Here is a 24020-nt window from a genome sequence, read left to right on the forward strand (position 1 = left end):
TGAACTTGTAACTCTAAGTTTAGGACTACATGTCCTTAACTTTTGAACTTGTAACTCTAAGTTCAGGACTACATGTCCTTAACTTTTGAACTTGGAACTCGAAGTTCAGGACTAGCTATCCTTAATTTTTGTGCTTGTAACTCTAAGTTAAGGACTGCCTGTTCTTAATTTCTGTGTTTGTAACTCTAAGTTAAGGACCAAGTATCCTTAATTTTTGAACTTCCAACTCTAAGTTCAAGACCAACTGTCCTTGACACATCTAACTCCGCAATCTGAATTTGTACCTCCAAATTCTAATGATATAAGTTTCTCTATTGGTATAATTCTCTATTGGTATACCTGTTTGACTAAGGTAAAACGGCAACCAGTACAAAAATGTGTATGCTACCAACTTTGAGAAGAAAAGACACAGTGCAAATGGAATCACTCCTGGTATTAGAAAAGCATCAAGAAGACCAACACTTCTCCTATTTCCTGAACCATGCCGACGGACATTATCATGTGCATTTTCAACCTCTCTGTCCTTAATCGAGAGAGAAGCGAGGGTTTGGGAAGAAAAGAAATGGAAAAAAGGATAAAAATATCTTTTCATATTAATTTTAATAGAGTAGTGGCTATTTTTGTTCAACATTAGAATTGTTGGATAAAAAATAAATACCACCTTAAATAGTGGCTACCCCACGCCATTTTTAGTCAAAAACCGTGGATTGCTAACAACGCAGGCTTTGTTATGCTTTTTTCTGGAAGGGATTTTTTCTTTCGCTTTTTTCACTTTTAAGCCGCACCACAAACTATTTAGATTTGGTAGCAAAAAAAGTATATAAAATTTATATAATTTTTGTATATATATATATATATATATATATATATATATATATATAATTTATATTTGTCGGCTATTATTTTGAGAGCGGCTATACAGTGTCAACATTATCCTAATTTTGTATATTATCCGCCCGAAATAAGGTTTGCTTACAATTTATATACAATCTATTATCAGTGTCTTGAATAGGGGATTCAGTTACAACTTTTTTTTTCCCTCTCCTCTCCTCTTTCCCTATTTTCCGCCGTCTCTCTCCATGTATAATTCATTATTAGTATCTTAAATTAAAAGATTTAGTTAGACACTTAAGAATTTGGCATTTCAATTGATCATATCTTGTTCTAAGGTATTTAATCATCTTGGATTATCACTCTTAATATAAATTAGACGTTTAGCTTCAAAGTTTGGATTTTTATTGCATAAAACTTACTGATTATCATATTATCTTGATGGTTTTTGTCAATAGTGCAAACTGCAAAGGGACTGAAGTTTTGCGGGGGGCTAAATAAATTAAATGGTTCTTGCTAAATAGACCGCAAACATTACTTAGGGTGTGTTTGGTACAAAGGACTAGAAAATATTTTTATGGAAAATGAGTGGTTTTATTACTTATTTTTCCTTGTTTGGTTGGTGAGTGAAAAATATTTTTCGAAAAATATTTTCTAGTGTTTAGTTAGATAGTAGAAAATATTTTTTTAGAAAAATATTTTTTTATGCTACTCTCCGCATCCCCTTCCTCCAAGTCCACATGTTTCCTTGCTCCCCCTGTGATGACCCGATAGGTAATTTATAGTTTTACCCTTCATATCTGTGTTCCGAAACCTCGAATAGCTCTGTTTAGCCTTCTTCAATTTGCGTGCGCAATCCCTGTCTCTTTCCGGAAAAATTTATATGAAAATGTGAAATCGTGCTTTAAAATTCATTTGAGTTGACTACGATCAACGTTTTGTATAAACGGACCCGGATCAGTATTTTAACGGTCCCGATGGGTCCGTATTGTGATTTGGGAGTTGGACGTATGTAAGGCCCCGTGAAATTTTTCCCAAAAGAAATAGGGTTCCGTGATGCTGGGGTAGGCGTAGAGGTTAATAATAGTAGAAATTCTTCGCGGCGAGTTGGATTGAACAGTGTGCTGGGGAGTTGAAGGAAAATATTTTGCAGGGTTGGGCATTTCTGCAGCCCATTATGCGGCCACAGAATGGACGCAGAGTGAAGCAACTGTTTGGGCCATTTTTTATGTCAATTTCGCGGCGAGTTATGCGACCGCACAACCATTTTACGGGCCACACTTTTATCGCACAATCAGCCTTGGAGTTTTTATGGAGGGAGGTTCTGCGGCGCATCATGCGACCGCAGAATAGGTATGCGGGCCGCATATTGACCGCAGACCCAGGCAGTTTTTTTTCAGTTTTTGGCACCAAATTGTGCGGCCGATATGCGGACCGCATATCCATTCTGCGGTTGCATAGCAGATCCTGTCCCGGGGCTTCATTTTTAGGGTTTCTAAACCCGATCCTATTTCGTTAAAACATATGTCATAGTCCATTTTTGAGCTAAAACCTGACATTTTGAGAGAGAGAGAGAGAGAGAGAGAGAGAGAGAGAGAGAGAGAGAGAGAGAGAGAGAGAGAGAGAGAGAGAGAGATTCTTAGAGTGGGAGAGTGATCTTCAACAAATTATCCATAAATTCTTGCTCAAATCTTTGAAGATTAACAAGGAAAACTCACTAGGTCTTCATCCTAGAGGTAAGATTCTACACCCTAGTCCTTAATTTCAAAATTTACATAAGAATGGGTAATTAACAAGATAATTCTTGAGTATAGGAGTTGTTTATTTTGCATGCATGTGTTATCAAGGGTGTAGGAAGATTGTGAGATAAAAATAGTAAAGAGTGGGTTGTGGGATGATTGAATCCTCCATAAAAAGACCTTGAAATCTTAATGCACACCTAGTGTTTGATAAAATGCTCAAACGAGCTAGAACCGTGATCATCTTCCTAATTTTGGTTCAATTTGTTATATTTCTAAAATAGATTGAAGTTACTAAAAATTCCGGATCATTTTAGAGTTTAAGGAAGCTCAATTGATGTATGTTGGCTAAACTTTTCTTTAAGAATTGGAACCCCAATATCCTTATAAGTTCCAAGATATTTATTACAAGTTGAGTATTCTGAATAAGTTTTGTGACAAAGATATATATTTAATTTGCGTTTCAAATGCTCTCATGATATTGTATTATAAATTGAAGATTTGTTCCACACTATGGATTGTGTATCTACGTGTTATGATTTCAAGTCGTGATTTATGTGGAAAACTATTATGCCAAATTATGTAGAGAATGTGATTGGGGTTACACCTCCACCTGTATATATTGGGGTGAGGCGGCAAGGCCGCTTTGTGTATGATTTTGGTATTATTATTGCACCACTACCCACATATATATATTGGGGTGAGGCGGCATGGCCACTTTGTATAGGTATTAGTATCGTTGATGCATTTCCACCCGCATATATTGGGGTGAGGCGGCGCGACCTCTTGTGTAAAAATGGGTATTGTATTTACACCTCCACCCGCATACATTGGAGTAAGGCGGCACGATCGCTTTGTGTGAAAATGGTTACATAGGATCTCATCTTGAATTCTATAAATGTTAATGACAGCTCTTGATAAGCTTGATTTGGGCTAACCGGCTACCTATGCTATTCTATTGTCACCCTGGTTCATCATGTTCATATTGTATTTTCGAGTTCTTAAATTAGTGATTGGTTTTCATACTAGTATTATTCGATATGTACTAACGTCCCTTTTGCCAGGGGCGCTGCATCTTTAATGGATGCAGGTGATTCCATAACGGAGGATATTGACCAGTGATAGCAGTGCTCATTCTTCCCAGCTGACTTGGTGAGCCCTATCTCATTCTGGGGTTGTGCATCTCTTGTTTCGTATGAGTTATCATGTTTTGAGGTATAGCCGGAGCCTTGTTGCCGACAATATCATTGTACTCTTTGGTATTTTTAGAGGCTCCGTAGACTAAGTGTGGGTTGCATATGGGTGTTGGGAATGTTAAATAAGTTGTGTTATGATCAAATCACTAGTTCCACTTTGAACCATGAAGGTGTGTGTGTATTTTTTTTGAGAATTATTAAATAAGGTAACTAATGAAATGGTTTAGTATTGTGTACATGATTTCCCTACTGTCTAATTAACGAAAATATGTATTATCCTTATTCATGCATGAATTTGGGTAGAAGGAAATCTAATAGGCTTGCTCATCCGGGTTCACTCGGTTGATCGTCGGTCGCGCTCCCTGAGTTTGGAGCGTGACAACATATGTCCGGAATCGAATTCGAAAGTCCCTAACTTGATCTAATATAATTTGTTGAAAACTAATAATTTAAAGGTTTAAAGAATTCATAAATTTGACCGTAAATTGACTTTGTTGCTACCGGATTCGAATTTCGGTTCCGGAACTTGGTATAGGTTCATTTCAGTTTTTATGACTTGTCTACAAAGTTTGGTGTAAAACGGAGTTGATTTGGCATGATTCGGACGTTTAGTTGTAAAATGGAAAGTTCTTAAGTTTCTTTGAAAATTTCATTCATTTTGGTGTCCGATTCATAGTTCTAGGTGTTATTTTAGTAATTTGATCATGCGAGCGAGTTCGTATGATATTATCACACTTGTGTGCATGTTTGATTTGGAGCCATAGGGGATCGGGTGAGTTCCGGATAGGCTACGGATCGATATTTGGACTTTGGAAATAGCTGGTGCATCTTTTGTTTCTGTGATCTGCATATCTCGTAATTGAGAGGTTTGGCTCGCAAATGCAAGCCTCGCTTTTGTGAACAATGATTTGCATTTGCGAGCATGGGCTGGGTTGGGTACACTTCGAATTTGCGAGAAGTTCTTCGCATTTGTGGACTCTACATCTTCGCAATTGCGAAGGTTATGGTCGCAATTGCGACCACTGGCTACTGGATACTGCTTCGCTTTTACGAAGTGTTGGTCGCATATGCGAGGGACCTAAGTTCGCATTTGCGACCAAAAGTGTCGCATTTGCGACGACTGGCTTTCTGAGAAGGGTTCGCATTTGCGACCTCTTCTTCGCAATTGCGACATCCGCAAGTGGGTAAAAGAGGAAAAAACGGGACTTAGCTCATTTCTCACATTTTCTCAACCCTAAACACCCTAGAGGCGATTTTTCTAAGAGACTTTCTTCCTAAATGTATTGGTAAGTGACGTTAATCTATTTCTTTTCAATTACCTATTACATTTCATAAGATTTCAACATCAAATCTATGATTTTCATGGTAGAAATTAGGGATTTGGGTAGAATTAGGGATTTTTGTAAATTTGGGATTTAGACCTCAAATTGAGGTCGGATTTCGAAACTAATTATATAACCTGGCTCGTGTGAATGGGTAATTAGATTTTGGTCCGAATCTCGAGTTTGACCAAGCCTGCCTGGGGTTGACTTTTTGGAAAAGTGTAAAGATCTTAAGTTTATGTATTGTAATTGATTTCCCTAGCATGTTTTATTGATATTAAGTCGATTTTGGGTAGATTTGGTTGGCTCGGAGGCAGATTTTAAAGGAAAGGCCCCGGTTGAGCTTTGATTTAATTGCGGAGCGAGATAAGTGTTGGGTCTAACCTTAATTTGAGGGAATCAGTAACCCTTGAGCTATGTGCTATGTAAGTTACATGTGTAGCGATGTATATGCGAGATGACGAGTGTATATACGCCGTCAAAATAATTGTTTTCATGCTTTCCCATATTTCATTAATTATCTCATTCCATGCCTTAACTGTTACATGTCTTAGTTCCTTTCTATGCCTTAACATGTTACTTGTCATCTAGTACTCTTGTATTGAAATGTTTGTTTCTTCCATGGTTCCATGATTAATTGCTACTTGCCTTACTTGTCTTATTTGTACACTTTAATTGTTATATCTTTGGCTTGCCTTGTTACTTTGTGTTAATTATAGCATCTCTTGATTTGGTACGAGGTTCCTTTATGGCGTTGCTTTCATATTCTTTAATCGTAGAGATTTTTATGATTTGAGTTATTGAGTTGATTACATTTATTGATTTTGTTTATGGATCAGGTTGCACGCCGCAACGGGTAAAATAAGGGAGGATTGATATTGATATGGTGGGATCGGGTTGCACGCCGCAACGGATTTTATATGTGATTTGATATGGTGAAATAAGGGAGGATTATGATATTGATTCTGATTATATGGTGGGATCAGGCTGCGCGCCGTAATGGATTTTACGTGTTATTCTTGATATTGATATGGTGAAATAAGGGAGGATTGTGTTTGTACGGTGAGATCAGGTTGCGCGCTGCAACGGATTGTGTCTTTTGTATTCATCATTGTTGTATTTTGTTAGCTTTCTGTGCTTTCATACGATATTCTGAGTACTGGTGTTTCTGGTTTTACCGATTTCGCGGATTGAATTTATTTTCATAACTTAACTGCCTTACTTTCATGTGTTCCTTTCCTGTTATTATTATTATACTGGGTACATGTTATTATAAGTGACCCGCCTTAGCCTCGTTACTATTTCGTTGAGGTTAGGCTCGACACTTACATAGTGCATGTGATCAGTTGTACTCATACTACACTCTGCACTTCTTGTGATGATTTTGGAGTCGGTCCTAGCGGCGGTCAGTAGATTACTCGGATTGATTGCCGGTTCGAAGACTTGAGGTACAGCTGCACGACGTTCGCAACTCTGAAGTCCCCTTCTACCTTATTCTAGCTGTTATTCCATTTCAGACAATTGTACTTTCATTCAGACTATTATTTGTATTATTCTAGCGCTCGTGCACTTGTGACACCAGTTCTGGGATTGTATTTAGATATCGCGGTTGTATGATTTTCTCACTCTATATCAATTTATTTAGTTCTTGATTATTATTTAATTTGTATTGTTACAAAATGGCTAGAAATTTTGGCTTTCCTAGAAAGCGAAATGTTAGGCGCCATCATGGTCCCGAGGGTGAAAATTTCGGGCCGTGACACCCCCTTCCCCAAATACCCAACGTTTTCAGGACTCTATTTTCTATATCAATTTAATTATCTTCTAAAAATTCACACAAACCCAAAGGAACTAATGTGCTGCTTTATTTTTTTACCCAAAGCAAGATTGAAATTTATGCCCCATAACTAAAAAAAATACTCTTTTTTTGATTGAAAACAAAAGTAATCTTTCTACAACATAAAAATAAAGTAATCATTTTATTGAAATAAAAAAAAATACTTTTTCTACATCATGAAAAGAAAATACTCAAATGTTGAAATGGAAAAAATATTTTTTTGTTTAAATGAATGAAAATACTTTTTGTACATCATGAAAAGAAAATACTTATTTTGTTGAAATGAAAGAAAATACTTTTTCTATATCGTGAAAAGAAAGTACTTTTTTGTTAAAATGAAAAAAAAAATACTTTTTTATATCATGAAAAAAAATACTCTTTTGTTGAAATGAAAAAAAAAATCTATCTATAACACGAAAAGAAAGTACTATTAATAATATTTTTATTAAGGGTGGGGGATAGGGGTGGGTGGGTTGGCTTTAACGACCAGACTTGGTGGGTGGGGGTGTGGGTTGGTGGGATGAGAAATAGGGTGGGGAATGTTGAAAAAGAGTTTTGGAAAATATTTTTCCTTCTCTTGATAGGGAAAACATTTTCCTCCAATTAGAGAAAAATGAGTTCATGAGAAAAATATTTTTCAAAATATTTAAGCAAACCAAATATGAGAATATTGAGAAACATTTTCGAAAAATATTTTTCTTCGTACCAAACACACCCTTAATGTTCTACCTTTAGGGTGCATTTGATATGGACGTTTTTAGCGGGAAATGTTTTTTGGAATCATTTTCCAGCGTTTGATTGGATATAAAATTTGGTGATATAGGTAACTTTGCGAGATGTAGGATAAGAATTAAGATATGAGAAGAATAGTGTTTTGGCATAATCTTGAGTACTAATGTAAGTAAAATTTGGCACGGATACTTCTTGAATAGGGATTGTACGCTTTACAACAACATATAAACTAAATTTTAACTAATTATATAATATACAACTTATTGATAATTTATTTATAATTTTTATATATTATTTTTGTCAATTATAATACAACTTAAATGTAATTTTCATAAAATTTGTATACAATATGTCTTTTGTATGTTGGTTTTATATGATTTGTATATCTTTTTGTATGTGGTGTGTTCTTCTTACTCACTGAAATTTCAATCAAAACTTTCTCTCTTAATACAATTTTGATATATATCAATAATTTTATGTAAAATATATTGTAACTTAAATACAAATTATATATTATGCAACTACTTTTCAACTTTCATACAACATTCAAATAAAAAAAATATAACTACAATAAAATATAATTTAAATATAATTTACATACAACTTTAATAAATTTTTAATACAATTTTGTATGTCACGTGTTCTTCTTCTTCTCTGGGTTTCAATCTAAAATCCAACCAAAATCAATTCTAATCTTCACCAACCGTAATCAAAATTAAGTTATAAAACTCTAAAGAATATTCCTGATCGTTTGCAACAACACTCAATCCAAACAAATAATATTTTTAAAACTCCAAATCCGAATTCAAAGCTTCGCTATCAATGATGGAGAGTCAAACACATTCAAAATTTATTTATTAACAAATTCCAAATGAACACCAATAGTGCAACATGAAAAAAAAATTGTTAAGTTAAAATTCTATAATAAAACGATTAAAATCCATTGATGAATTCCATTAAAACTCAATACAATATGAAAGGATAAAATGTAGAGAACATTGAAGCAAGAAAAATTGGAGAGAGAGAGAGAGAGCAAGTATAAAGGGACGGAAAAATAACTAATATTCTCTATTCAATTCCTAATATAAAGGGATACTCATTAATACTAATTTTTATATAATTAATAAATTGTATATGTGAACAACTAATTTTTACCACACCCAAATTCTATACTATTTTAGTGTAAATATATGTTTTATGTCTAATCTTGATATTTTAAATTTTTATCTCACTTTTAGTAGAGTTTATAAAAAACTACAAAAAACAAAACTCACATTCTTAGAGTATAAGTTTATTCCTATTTTTTCAAATAGAAGAAAATTTACAAAAAAAAAAATATTTGGTTTCTTTTAATTAGAATTTTAATAAGTAAGTCATTGTATTTTTCTTAGTATTATTTAAATTATATGTAAATAATTAGATTTCTTATTAAAGTTAGTTGAATAATATTCTTGTCTTAGAATTTTATTTTTACTTTACTTATTAAAAAAAGAAAAAAGAAAAAAAAAAGACAGAAGAGGCAATTAAATTCATGCCACTTTTCCACAAAAACTTGCAACAAATTTCATCCCAAAAGAGATTTCACTCACCCATGATTCTCACTCCCCTCACATCACTCTACACCAACAACACACCCTCACGTTCTAATTTTTCTACTTGACCTCAATCCCACGTTCCCCATGTCAGATCTTTGCATAAGACTAGATGCCATGGGCGGCTTTCCAGCCATGCCCTATGACCCCTTGGACGCGCCCCGTGGCGTCCTGGCAAGCCTCTCAACGTCCAGCGCCATGGTCGGCCCCGTGGTCTCGGCAGCTCCAAGTGACAAGCGCGCATGTGCCTCTGTCGCCCCACCGCTAGCCATCGCCAGCACCCAGCCAGAGGCAGACGCCAACAGCGTCGCGCGCGCTGACCCTGATGCTAAAGACAAAGTTGCTGCCAACAGACCTGTTTCTACCTTGTAGAAGACTAAGTCCTTTTCATTGTAAATATAGAGTAGTTTTACTGCATTTTCTTTAAGGGTGCTTCTACAACTTATTTAGGTCAAGTTATGTAACTTTAGTTTATTTTTTTTTAAGCATTATTAAGGGGGATCAAGCAATCAAATTTTTCTAGCAAGCAAATAATTTTCTATACTGGTGTCTCTCCCCCCGACACCGTGTTTCTTTTCTGTAATAGCTTTCATTAATGCAATCAAGCTTTCTTTCATTCTCAATTCTCTTTTTTGATCTCTCGGTTGCTCATGATATTGGTTTTCCTATACGGTACTGACAATCTAGTCTAGCGTACGGAGGGGACCTCAGTTGGCGGACAATAATCGCACTGACATTGATTGCTTAGCCTTACGTCGCCCTTCCAAAGAATCTTAGGAAGGCGTCGCATAACTGTTGGTATCAAAGCCTAGGCTCGACATCACACGATGGATTACATTGCAATTACCACCATTTCTGACCATGGTGAATCATGGGGATCGCATCGCGATCCTTGAGGAGACGGTTGACGTATTACGACCCATCGTGGAAATGGTGACTGACCTAAAGACCAACCTAGTGCAAAGTTTGGATGACCTAGACCACAGATTGCTCCAGGCCGAAGTTGACATAGAAAACATCAGTCGCGACTCTGAAGGAGATCGGCACACGGCAGCCATAGAGGCAGCCAAATTTTTTGGTAAATTCGAGGTCCTCCAACAGGAGCGTACCGAGGATTTAGCCCACAAGGCACAAGAGGCAGACAAGGTGACTGCCATGTAACAAACTATAGATAACTTGACAGGCCAGCTCAACGTTGTGAATGCTGCTTTACAAGGCTTACTTGGAGGAGGCGGAAACCAAATCGGGGGTGTTGTGAACCTCGCCCCTGTGGCACAAAAACTAAAAATTCCTAAGCCAAAGCCATACAGTGGAGCTCGGAATGCCAAAGAAGTGAAAAACTTCATTTTCGATATCGAACAGTACTTCGATGCCGTGGGGGGCTTAGAAGAAGCTAAGAAGGTAGCAACTGCTGCCATGTATCTTCAGGGCGATGCCAAACTCTGGTGGCGGGTGAAATATGAAGCCATCAAGGTCGGTGAAGATACCCTCGAGACAGGGGCAGAACTGAAGGCAACCATACGCCTAAAGTTCTTCCCCGAAAATGTTGAGTACAATGCAAGGAGAAAGCTACGGGAGCTCCGCCAGACCAAATCAGTGCGAGAATTCTCTGCGCTTATGCTGAACATCCGTGACATGGGGGACAAAGACAAACTCTTCACCTTCCTGGAAGGGTTGAAACCTTATGCCCGCATGGAATTGTAAAGACAAAGGGTAGACACGTTACCTAAGGCGATCCAAGTAGCAGAGTGCCTTGAGAATTATAAAGTGGAAGCCCGGAAGGACAGGCCTCAACAACCTATCCGAGGAGGATACAAAGGGGGTCAGCCGAACAGTGGTGGCCTTAGCAGAAGTGGAGGAGACTGTAGTGCAACCAAATCTAAGGCTCCCTCCTCAGGAAGTACTAACACTGCATCTAACAACAACGATCGGGGGAGGAAACCCCCCTCAGGATGCCGTCATTGTGGCAGACCACATTGGAATAATGAATGCCCACATGCACAGATGAACGCTCATCAAGCTTTTGATGATGGGACGGATGACGACGCAGATGATGCAGACCAGACCGAACCAGTAGTTGTATTTAATGTAATTGTTGGCTCTATTTCTGAGTCCTTAGCGGGAACCAGTGTTGTTATCCGTAAGAAGAAGGACCCCTGCCCAATCGCCAAGAAAGGGGAAAAAAAAGGCAAATGAGAGGACTCCTCTTAATCAAGAGAGGACCTTAATGTTCGTCGACATGAAGGTAAATGGCAAGCCCATTCGGGCGATGATAGACACGGGTGCTACCCACAACTACTTAGCCTCGACTCGGGTGGAGCGCCTTGGCCTAGTTGTAGGAAAGGGCAGAGGTCATGTCAAGGCTATCAACTCACCTCCTTAGCCAGAGGGTGGAATAGCCAAAGAAGTACCAGTGAAGCTTGGCCCTTATGAAGGAAAATTCAACATGCACGTGGTGATCATAGATGACTTCGAGTTGATAGTGGGGTTGGAATTCCTGAGGCAAACCAACACCATGCCCGTACCGTATGCAGACATGCTACTGATAATGGGAACAAATGGGGCAAGCCCTGCATTATTCCGTGCATGCCCATGAAGCTGGCCGCCGAGAACATCTCGACCTTGCAGTTGAAGAAGGGGGTCAAAAGACATGAACCCACATTCCTGGCTACCCTCTGCATTGAATATATAGAACCCTCCTCGGGTCCCATTCCTGCACCAGTGAAGGAGATGCTACTGGAATTTGAATACATCATGCCACAAGATATGCCAAAGCGACTCCCGCCTAGGCGCACTATGGACCATGAGATTGAGTTAGTGTAGGGTGCGAAGCCACCTGCCTGGGCTCCGTACAGAATGTCACACCTCGAACTCACCGAGCTTCGGAGATAATTGACGGAAATGCTAGACACAGGGATCATAGTATCCTCTAAGTCCCCAAACGAGTCCCCTGTGCTATTCCAAAAGAAACATGATGGCATTTTACGGCTCTATGTGGATTATCGGACTCTAAATAAAATCATCATGAAGAACAAGTACCCTATTTCGCTAATGGTAGACTCATTCAACAGACTGGGTGGTGCGACAGTGTTCACCAAAATAGACCTAAGGACGGGTTATTGGCAAGTTCAGATTGTAGAAGGTGATGAATATAAGACGACCTGCATGACAAGATATGGGTCGTACGACTTCCTGGTTATGCCATTCAGCTTAACTAATACGCCAGTCACATTTTGCACCTTGATGAACCAAGTCTTCTGAGAATACATTGACGAATTTGTGGTAGTATAGTTGGATGACATTGTGGTATATAGCCAGAAACTGGAAGAACGCCTGGAGTACTTACAGAAGGTCATAGCCCGATTGCGGGAGCACGAATTATATGCGAAGCTATCCAAGTGCTCCTTTGCTCAGAAACAAATTGACTTCCTCGGACATGTCATCGCGGAAGGGCATATCAAGATGGACCATCAAAAGATTCAGGCCATCACAGATTGGCCGTCGCCTAACGATATACACGCCTTGAGGTCGTTCCTTGGCCTATGCAACTTCTATCGGCGATTTGTGAAAAATTACTCCCTCATTGCAGTACCACTGATAGAACTTCTCAAAAAGGTCACACCCTGGGATTGGGGACCAAGGCGAGTAGAGGCCTTCAACGCATTGAAAGCGGCTATGTCTAGTATCCCCGTCTTGGCTCTCCCTGAATTGGCCAAGCCATTCAAGATACAAACGGATGCCTCCGACTATTCCCTTGGTGGAGTCTTGCTACAAGAAGGGCATCCCGTAGTGTACGAGAGCCGAAAACTAAAGGATGTAAAGAGGCGCTATGCCGCCCATGAGAAAGAATTATTGGTTGTCGTTCATTGTTTACGCCTTTGGAGGCATTATCTACTGGGAACCCCGTTCATGGTCAAGACAGACAACACAGTTGTTAGCCATTTCATGACCCGGCCGAAGCTGAATAGTCGACAGGCTAGGTGGCAGGAAGACCTAGTGGAATTTCACTTCAACCTAGAGTACCGAAGTGGGAAGACTAATCATGTTGCTGATGCGCTTAGTCAGAGAGCTGATCTAGCATCAGTGTGCCTACTCGCCACCCTAAGAGGGAGTAAAGTAACCACCACCATAAAAGAACAGATACAGGATCTACTCATCAAGGATCCTGCTGCTCAGTATTTGGTTGATTTAGTAGGACAGGGCAAGACTCGCCAGTTCTACATAGAAGTTGGTTTCCTGAAGGAGAAGGGGAACCGACTTTATGTTCCTAAAGGAGGAGATTTGCGAAGGAATCTTCTGGCAGAATGCTACGATACTTTGTGGTCCGGTCATCCCTGTGAAGAACACACCATGGCATTACTTCGCTGTGCAGATTATTGGCCTCAAATGACAGATGTCTTTGCTTAGTATGTGAAGACTTGTCTAGTATGCCAGAAGGATAAGTCGGACCACTTGATGCAAGCAGGACTTTTGGAACCACTAGCTGTCCCAAAAAGACCTTGGGAAAGTGTTTCCCTGGATTTCATCACCGGATTGCCCAAGGTTGGAGATCTCACAACTATCCTGGTTGTGGTGGATCGGTTTTCCAAGTATGCTACCTTTATAGCAGCCCCGTAATATATATCAGCAGAAGAAATAGCTCGACTCTTCTTCTCTCATGTCGTCAAATATTGGGGCCTGCCTAAAGACATCATTAGTGATCGCGACTCACGCTTCACTAGCAACTTTTGGACCTAACTCTTTAAGTGTCTCGGGTCAAAATTGAGTCATAGCTCAAGTTTTCATCCGCAATCTGATGGCCAGACAGAGCGATTTAATGGCATGCTGGAGGAATATCTCCGCCACTTCATAACCGGATCGTAGAAGAACTGGGTGAAGCTTCTGGATGCTGCTTAGTTGTGTTTCAATTCACAAAAGAGCTCTAGTACCAACAAAAGCGCTTTTGAAATTGTTACCGGACAACAACCGCTACTCCCACACACCGTGAATGCACCAAACATGTCAAAATCTCCTCAAGTTGCTAGCTTCTCAAAAGAATGGAAGCAAAATTTGGAGATAGTGCAGAGCTATCTTGTCATAGCCCAAAAGCGGATGAAGAGGTATGCTGATCAAAATCGTCGCTTTGTTGAATACCAAGTAGGAGACAAAGTGATGGTCAAAATCCCAAAGCGGTACTTGTTTGCAGGGGTCCATGACCCTCGCCTATTGCAAAAATATATTGGACCATTGTCCATTGAAAGGCGTATTGAAAAAGTTACATACCGGGTGGATACCCCAGCTTGGTGGAAAATCCATTCCGCTTTCCATGTCAGTCTCTTGAAACCTTTTCGGGAAGATATGGACGATCCTTCACGGATCCAACTCACAGTACCCAGTATTCGAGTCCCCAATTCAACTGGGAAAAGGCGTGTTGAAGTTATTCTTGATGATCGAGTGATTCACGCCTCAAGGAAAGATCACCAAGAGTTCTTGGTGAAATGGAAGGGATGTGATGCAGAGGAGAATACCTGGGAGAGGGGAACAAACCTCAAAGCCTACAAGAGCCTACTTGATGATTATCTTGCAAGTAAGGTGTCGAGGACATCACCAACTCAGGTGGGGGAGAATGTCATGGGCAGCTTTCCAGCCATGCCCCATGACTCCTTGGACGCGCCCTGTGGCATCCTGGCAAGCCTCCTAACGCCCAGCGCCACGGTCGGCCCCGTGGTCTCGGCAGCTCCAAGTGACAAGTGCGCATGTGCCTCTGTCGCCCCACCGCTAGCCATCGCCAGCGCCCAGCCACAGGCAGACGCCAACCGCGCCACGCGCGCAGACCCTGATGCTACAGACAAAGTTGCTACCAACGGACCTGTTTCTACCTTGTAGAAGACTAAGTCCTTTTCATTATAAATATATAGTAGTTTTACTGCATTTTCTTTAAGTGTGCTTCTACAGCTTATTTAGGTCAAGTTATGTAACTTTGGTTTATTTTTTTAAGCATTATTAAAGGGGATCAAGCAATCAAACTTTCTAGCAAGTAAAACATTCTCTGTACTGGTGTCTCTCCCCCCGACACCGTATTGCTTTTCTGTAATAGCTTTCATTAATGCAATCAAGCTTTCTTTCATTCTAAATTCTCTTTTCTGCTCTCTCAGTTTCTCATGACATTGGTTTTCCCGTACGACACTGACAATCTAATCTAGCGTACGGAGGGCCCCTCAGTTGGCGGATAACAATCACACTGATGTCGATTGCTTAGCCTTACGTCGCCCTTCTAAAGAATCTTAGGAAGGCACCGCGTAACATACTAGATAGCCATCATTTTGTTTTTATATATAAGTAAGGAGTGTACTAGAAAATGACTAAATTCCGACAGTTAAAACGGCCGGAAATCAGGCGGTGTCACGACCCAAATCTCCCTCCATAGGAGGTCGTGATGGAACCTAGCCTTAGGGACTAGGTAAGCCTAACATTTAACAACAATAATAAATAATGATTGACAAATGCAAATTAGAAATCTCCATACAAGACTTATAATCTCAAAACCGGTAGTACAAGTCATAAACTCTACTGAGTTTGCTAGAAAATAAATCTCTAAATACAACTATTTCGAAATAAAGATAAAATAGTGCAAATACAATGTCAGAAGGTGACTCCGACGCATGCGAACGTAGCAACAGGTTTACCTTGAGTCTCCGCAGCAAGATCCGTACAACTAACTAGCGAATCGACTGACTCCGAAATATTTGTATCTGCACAAAAATTGTGCATAAGCGTAGTATGAGTACACTACAGCGGTACCCAGTAAGTATCAAGACTAACCTCAGTGAAGTAGTGATGAGGAACAGTCAAGACACCTACTGGACTAAATAACCTAAGCGAGTATAAGTGTAAAACTAACAAAATACGATATATCTATAAAGCTACGCATAATGACAACGATAATATGGTACTTGCAATAAGAAATAGAAACAACAATTAGCAGCGGAACACAACAAGTAATAACGCAGTAGGGTAAGCTGAACACAGTCTCAATCCGGTGAACACAATTTAAAGAAGGGCATGTAGCAACTAGATGAGAATAACCACTTTCACATCAGGTTTTATCCAATAATCTCCACGAGGTACCATACCTCAAAATATTCACAAGTCACGGGTCCAACTTTGTGAACCCTAAACACTTGGCATCTTGTGCCATCATTTCAACTAGTAACTGCACGGACGACTCACGTGCCAATAGAGCCATTCTCACATAGAAGGCAAGTAGACGAAGGGTGTATAAATACTCAATAATCTCAGGAACCATCTTCTTAAACCGATAGGAGTGATTAACTATGTGTATGCTTGTGCAAGTGTTCTAACACAGTTTAGGCCAACTAGTAAGTATAGAGAAATGAACAACACGTAGGAATGTTCCCCACAAATTTTCACAAGATAAAAGCTCACACAGGTAGGTACGCCGCTACACAAATATAAACCACAAGAACGCCCCCAAGCCATCACAAGTCATCACAGATCAATCCCTGACATAGCCCACCTTGTCTCGCCACGTGCGCAATAAATAAATAAATGCCCGCCTTGTCTCGCCACACGTGCATAATAATATTCTCACCTTGTCTCTCCACATGCACAACCCACATATATAGCCCGCCTTATCACGCCGCATGTGCACATATCAATAGTAACAATAGCACGACAGAAACCTCGTGCAACACAATAACACCCGCACCCGCACGACAGAGACCTCGTGCATCACAATACTGAGTACAACAACAACAATGACAATAACACAAAAGTACTGCAAGTAACCTAACTCAAGAGCTTCTGATCTCAAAGAAACGGTAGAACGAGTTCACAAAGAATAAATACAATAGAGAATACTAGTCACAATAAGAATAGCTCAACAAGGGAGAGATGATATGAAACAACGATCCTACAAAGTACAATTCAACAACAAGGGAGATATCACGGGTCAATAATTTCAAATAAGGATAAGTTAACAAAGATATAGGATAGCTAAACTTCTTTTAGGGTTGAGCAATTACGAAAGAGATACGGCAAATTCAATTAAGGGTACGCAACAGAAATATAATTATAACCTCAATTAAGGATGAACAATTATATAAGACATAATTATAATTTCAATTAAGAAAAAATGATTAGGGAGGGATATCATGGCAATAGAAGAGGTAACAACTTTGGTTAAGGCACATAAGAGCCAAATAGGCAATAAGGGTGGATCATGAAGCAATTAATTCCAATTAAAACACGTAGAGGTGAAACTAGTAAATAGGGAACTCAATCATGGCGAAACAACTTCATATCTAGTGAACATAAGGACCTAAGAGCCCTAAAAGGTCAACTTTCCAAAAATAAGCCCGGGCACGTACTCGTCACCTCACGTACACGGATTTTACATTATACAATTAGCATAGAAGACTCAAATCCTAAGTGATAGTCCCCCCCTCCCCCCCCTCACAAAGTTAGGCAACATACTTACCTCAAAGAAGATAGGCCGACACTCTAAAATGAACTTCTCGAGTGAAATGACCTCCGGACGGCTCAAATCTCACCAAAATAACTTCAAAGCATAAATAAAACTCATAAGACACTATTCCGGATAATAAAGCTTCAATTTTTTATCAAAACTAAAAATAACCCAAAAGTCGACCCCCGGGCTCGCATCTCGGAACCTGACCAAAATTATAAAAATCGAACACCCATTCGATATCGAGTTCAACCATACCAAAATTATCAAATTCTGATACCAATTCATCCCTCAAATCATCATTTTACATTTTGAAAGTTTTCTTGAAAATTTCCATTTTTCGTCAACTCAAAGCACTAATTTAATGATAAAAATAAAGATAGAATCATGAAATATAATAAATTCTAGGTGAAGAACATTTACCCAATTGATTTTTTTCGAAAAACCAAAAAGAACGCCCAAAACCGAGCTCTAGAACTCCAAAAATGTTGAAAATGGCTAATCCTCGGAATAGAGTACTTTTATATTCTGCCCAGTGATTAATGCATCGCGATCGCAGAACACCACTCACGATCGCGAAGAATAAAAATGAAGGCTACCCAAAATATGCTACGCGATTGCGAATAGACATGTGCGATCGCGAAGAGGAAATTCTGATGGCCCAAAGACTGAGCTACGCGAACGCGAAGAACGGGATTTCAGACCTACTCGATCACGGACAGAAGCATGCGAACGCGAAGAGTAAATATTTCATCCCCCAAAATTACACTACGCGAACACGGAGATATTAAAGCGAACACAATTAAGGAAATCAGGTACCAGCAAAACAACAGTCCCAAAATAGAAGGAAATGGCCCGTAGCCCATTCGAAATACACCCGAGGCCCCCGGGACCCCGTCTAAACACACCAACAAGTTTCATAACCTAACACGGACTTGCTCGAGGTCTCAAATCACATCAAACAATATCGAAACTATAAATCGCATCGAGAATCGAACTTAGGATCTTTCAAATCTTTCAACTTCTAAAACTCGAGCCGAAATCAATCAAATCAACCCGGAATGACGACAAATTTTGCACACAAGTCACAATTAACATTATAGACCTATTCCAACTTCCAAAATCGGAATCCGACCCCGATATCAAAAAGATCACTCCCGGTCAAACTTTCTAAATTTCTTCAAATTTCCAAGTTTCGCCAATTGACACTAAAATGACCTACGGACCTCCGATTCAACATCCGAACATGCTCCTAAGACCAAAATTACCATACAGAGCTGTCAGAACCATCCAAACCTCATTTTAGAGTTGTTTACACAAAATTCAATTCCAGTCAACTCTTACCGCTTAAGCTCATAAAACTAGAATCCTTCTTCCAAATCGACTCCGAATCATCCGGTAACTGAACTCGACCTCGCACGCAAGTTATAACACATAATACAAAGTTGCTCAAGACTTTATGCCGCCGAACTGGATTTAAATTCTCAAAATAACCGACCGGGTCATTACAGTCGGAAATCGAGCTTTTCAGACAGATTTCTGACTGAAAACGATCGATCGGAAAGCACATGGTCGCAAACAATTTACGACCGAAACAGTCAAAAATTTCCAACCGGATTGGTCGCAAAATGGATAATCTGGGGCGCATTGAATGTTTAGGTATTTGCGATTGATTTAGTAGGTAATTTTTCGACCGAATAGGTCGCAAATTTGAATAATAAAATAATTAAGTTTTTTGACCGATTCGGTCAGAAAATTAAATAGTAAATAATTAAATAAATAAATTTTCCGATCGAAAAGGAAAAAAGGAGGGGGAGGGAGATCGGAAGTATTCCTGCAGTAAAAAAAAAGTTTTATTTTGAAAGAGTTATTCTTTAATTTTCTTTTTAGAATTCCTTTATCTTTCCCATGATCTTTTCTCTATTTTAATTGTTCAAACAAGTTGAAGAAGTTTTGACGTCGAGGTTTTCGTTTGAGGTCGCTGAAGAGTTAGCATCTTTTAACTCTGAAATCAGTTAATTGTAGTTGTTATCTTGTTGATCTTTGCAAAAGGTTCCTCTCCGATTCTTTAATATTTGACTTATATATATTGCTAGATATGTTACTATTATCTTTTAAAATATTTTTATGGTATAAGAATTTGAGAAGTTCTAGTCGTGTTAACATTTAGTTTCGGCGTTCTTAATATTGTTTATTATAAGTAAAGGTTTGAAAAAAGAGCCATTAAAAGAGATCGAGTATTCTGATAAATATGGTTGATGTCCTTGTCTTCTTTATTTTTCTCTAGCAAAATTTCTGGAGTATAAATAATTTTATTTGGATCTCCATTTCTTTATCACAGTTGGTATTTAATAATTGTCTAATGCCACACGTCTCTTGTTCTTCACCTTTGATTCAAACATAAACTGAGATCTAACATAAAGTTGGTGTGATGTAAAAAGAAATACATTTCTTTTTATTTTTCAGTAAATTATGTTTATGGGTTCAAATAAAAATGCATTTCAACTCAAAGAGTGAATGTCGGTCTTAAGTTTCTGTCGAAAATCCTTCATCCCTGTTAGTAAAGTTTTTTTTTTAAAATTTTATTATGTTTTTTAAAAAGAGATATTCTTGTAAGCTTAAGTCACTTCTGTAACTTGTTAATTGGGTCAGTTATTTAGTCTTAAGAAAAAAAAGTAAAAAGAGAGTGATTACAGTTACGTTAATTATTTTTAGTTAAGATTACTTACTGCCTTTGGCATTTAAGTAAGTTAAGTTGACTTATTGTATTGTGATATGTGGTTAGAAGTATGTGAGAATTTCTTTTCTAAAAGCTAACATCCTTCATGTGTAGAATATTATACTAGTGCTTTAAGTGAGTTCTTAATGACTTGAAATAATGTTAGGATAATTTTTGTTTGAAATAGTTTCAAGAATTGGATTAGTTTGCTGCTTCCTATTTTAGAGTCAAGAATTGGTTTTATGACTGTGATCGTTAAATGACTGTATTTTCAATTTATTGTCTTATTTTTTGCATTAATTACTTACAAATGTCATGGCTGAATTTTTGGCCGAATTGCTGCTCGCATTTATATGTCGATTTTAACAAAGAGGGTTCGCGAGAAGTATACTCATTAGGCCTAGACACATTTTTATGCCTATTAGCAAGAAATAATTATAAGTGAGGAAGTGATGCGAGTTGCTAATTAATTCAAGAACGTTACAAGAAATAAAAAGAGTGCTAACAATTATGAGGGAGAGAGATGAATCACGAACTAATTTAAGAGTCATTGTAATAGGTAAAAGTAATGATATACAAATAAATGTCTTGGATCTAAAAGGAAAAATATATGGAATAGTCTGAATACACTAGTATGCTCTAGGTGCGTGTTAAACAATTAATTATCGTGATTATGTACACGTTCGCGTGACATAGTTATGATTTCTCAAATTAAAGGCAAAGTATGTATTCGTACGACTTTGACAAAACAATCTTAAAATAATAAAGTATTATTAATTTTATACACGTACGTGTGACATGATTCTTGACACACCAAACAAAATGAATACATGTACGTACGCGTGATTCGTTTCAAGATAATTCTATAATTACAAATTATCAAGCAACTAAAAGCGGTTTAAGGCAAAAGTGCATAAATTTTCCTAGAACATAAAATATCAAGAATTAGTTAAGTCAGGTATAACTATTAAAGCGACCGTGATAAAATCACGGAATTCGGGAGTGCCTCACACTTTCTCCCTGGTAAATAAAATTTCTTACCCGATCTTTTGTGTTTCGCATACTTAAATAGAGTCAATTTCCTTGAATTGAGATTTTAAATAAATAGTGACTCGGGACACCATAAATATTTATTTGAAGTGGCGACTCTTTAAAATAAAATAAATTAATCCATTTTTAAATAATATCACTTAAATTAGAAAAACTCCTTTATTTGGCCCATTCTCCGGTAAAAAAGAAAGTGTGACAGTATATCAACTTGTAAATAAGTTAAAATCTAAACAGCGAGAGTAAATAAGTTCTAATGTAGTATATATAGGTAAAAATTTCTTTTTGAAAACTATAAAGACAGCCAGGTGTATTAAGCTCCTGCTATGCGAGTTCAGGGAAGGACCAAACCACAAGGGTATATTGTACGCAGCCTTACTCTGCATTCCAGCAAGAGCCAAGAGGCTGCCGGAGAAATTTCATCGAGAAATTTCAATAATATTAACTCTTACGCAGCTTGAGTTGTTATTGGAAACGGTAACAAACGTGATAATAAGTCAATTTATAACTGAAAATTACTTTATGAGTGACGATATTGCTCTAGATTTGATTTAAACATGGATTTGTTATTTAATCGGATATAATTATATTTTGTCGTGCATTTTTATAACGATCCGACCGGTCATTTTGAGGTCTAGCGCGTCGTTGGCGATTTGAGGCCTAGAGTAGCTTTACTTCATATTTTATGACTTGTAATGTTCGGAATTGAATTCTGGGAAGTTCGGAGGGGTTACAGAAGGAAAATTCTCATTTTGGAAGTTTAAAGTTGGAAGAGTTGACCAAGGTTTGACTTTTGAGTAAACAACCTCGAAATCGGGATTTGAAGGTTCCAATAAGTTCGTATGATGATTTCGGACTTGGACGTGTGTTCGGGTTGAGTATCGAGTAGTGCGGGAGCATTTCTGCACTTATTATGGAAGGTTGGCATTTTAAAGTTCAAGGATTTTTTGAGTTTGATTTGAAGTGAATTTTGATATTGTCGATGTCCATTTGGGATTCCGAGCTTTGGAATAGGTTCGTATCGTGATTTGTGGCTTGTGCGTAAAACTTTGTGTCATTCCGCAATGTTTAAGTGTAATTCGGACGCGTTCGGTGAAGTTTGAATATTTGAAAATTTAAAGAAAAGTTTCGATCGTCGATTCGTAATTTTGATGTTGTTTGGCGTGATTTGAGGCTTCGACTAGGTCCGTATCATATTTTGGAATGTGTTGGTATGTTTGGATCGGGTCCCGGGGGCCTCGGGTTTGAAACAGATTGAAATTGGATTGAAATTTGGATTTGAGGAAATGTTGAAAATTGCTGAAGTCTGGTTTCACGACCCAAAATCGATAAAGGTCGTGATGGTGCCGGACACCACTGTCAGGCAAGCCAACAATGAATACTTAAATGAGTTCTTATTTTTGTTATTTTTGAAATCATATTTTCCTTCAATTAAATAGCAAAAGATGGAGTTTACAAAGTAAATAATAATATTTTCAACAATTTCAATACAAGACAACCCATAATCACCCCAAAACCCGGTGTCACAAGTGCATGAGCATTAACTAGGAATGTAGAATAAAATACAACAGCTGTCCGAAATACAAATTGGACAGAAAAAATGTAAGTACTCTGAGGGAGACTCTGTTGGTTTCGGATCGCCGTATAGAATGCAGCTCACCTAAGTCCCTGCCATAATCGCGCCTCTGCGCCCACAAGGCCGCTAAACATATGTGTACATGTACAAAAATATACTGCAAGTATAGTATGAGTACGTAAATCAATGCATACCCAGTAAGTATCCCACCTAACCTCGAAGAAGTAGTAACGAGGGTTCGACTCGGACACTTACTATGGGCTATAATTAATATACCAATGATATGATTAAGCATGGATCACGTAGAATGGCTGTAAGCCCGATATCATGAAGTAAGTAAACAATTCTTTTGTTAACAAGAAGTTTTTCCCAAATTCATTTTCATCATTTTAACAGTTTATATCTCAGGCCAATGAGGAAATATCAATTATTATAATTTCCGAAGCAATTAATACAATCATGCGCAAGTCATACTGAGGTCGTACGGCCCCATCTAATAATAAAAATAAACTATGCATTGTCGAGGGTCAAACGATGCGAACCATAGATGCATCTATAAATTTCCCCGCTCGCGAATCATACATGCGACACGGTCCCCGCTCGCGAATCATACATGCGATGCGGTCAAATATAAATTTAAGAAAATACCTCGCTCACGAATCATACATGCGACGCAGCCAAATAGAAGTTTAACATTTAAATCATATTTCTTTCTTGATTCTTTTTAAAATAATAGAAATTCAACTTGAAACGTTTTAAGGAAATTAACCCGCTCGCGAATCATACCTGCGACGCGGTTACATATAGATTTCTTAAGCTATTATAATATTCCTCAATTCTTTTCGAAATTACGAAGTTCAAATGAAACCTTTTAAATCTTAAATTCTTCAAAGGAGCTGATCATTGCCATCATTATGCCAATTCAACCATTACTAACCAAATCCGACTTCTCCTAATTTACT

This window comes from Nicotiana tomentosiformis, chromosome 7 (assembly GCF_000390325.3).
Source record: "Nicotiana tomentosiformis chromosome 7, ASM39032v3, whole genome shotgun sequence".
Lineage (NCBI taxonomy): Eukaryota > Viridiplantae > Streptophyta > Magnoliopsida > Solanales > Solanaceae > Nicotiana > Nicotiana tomentosiformis.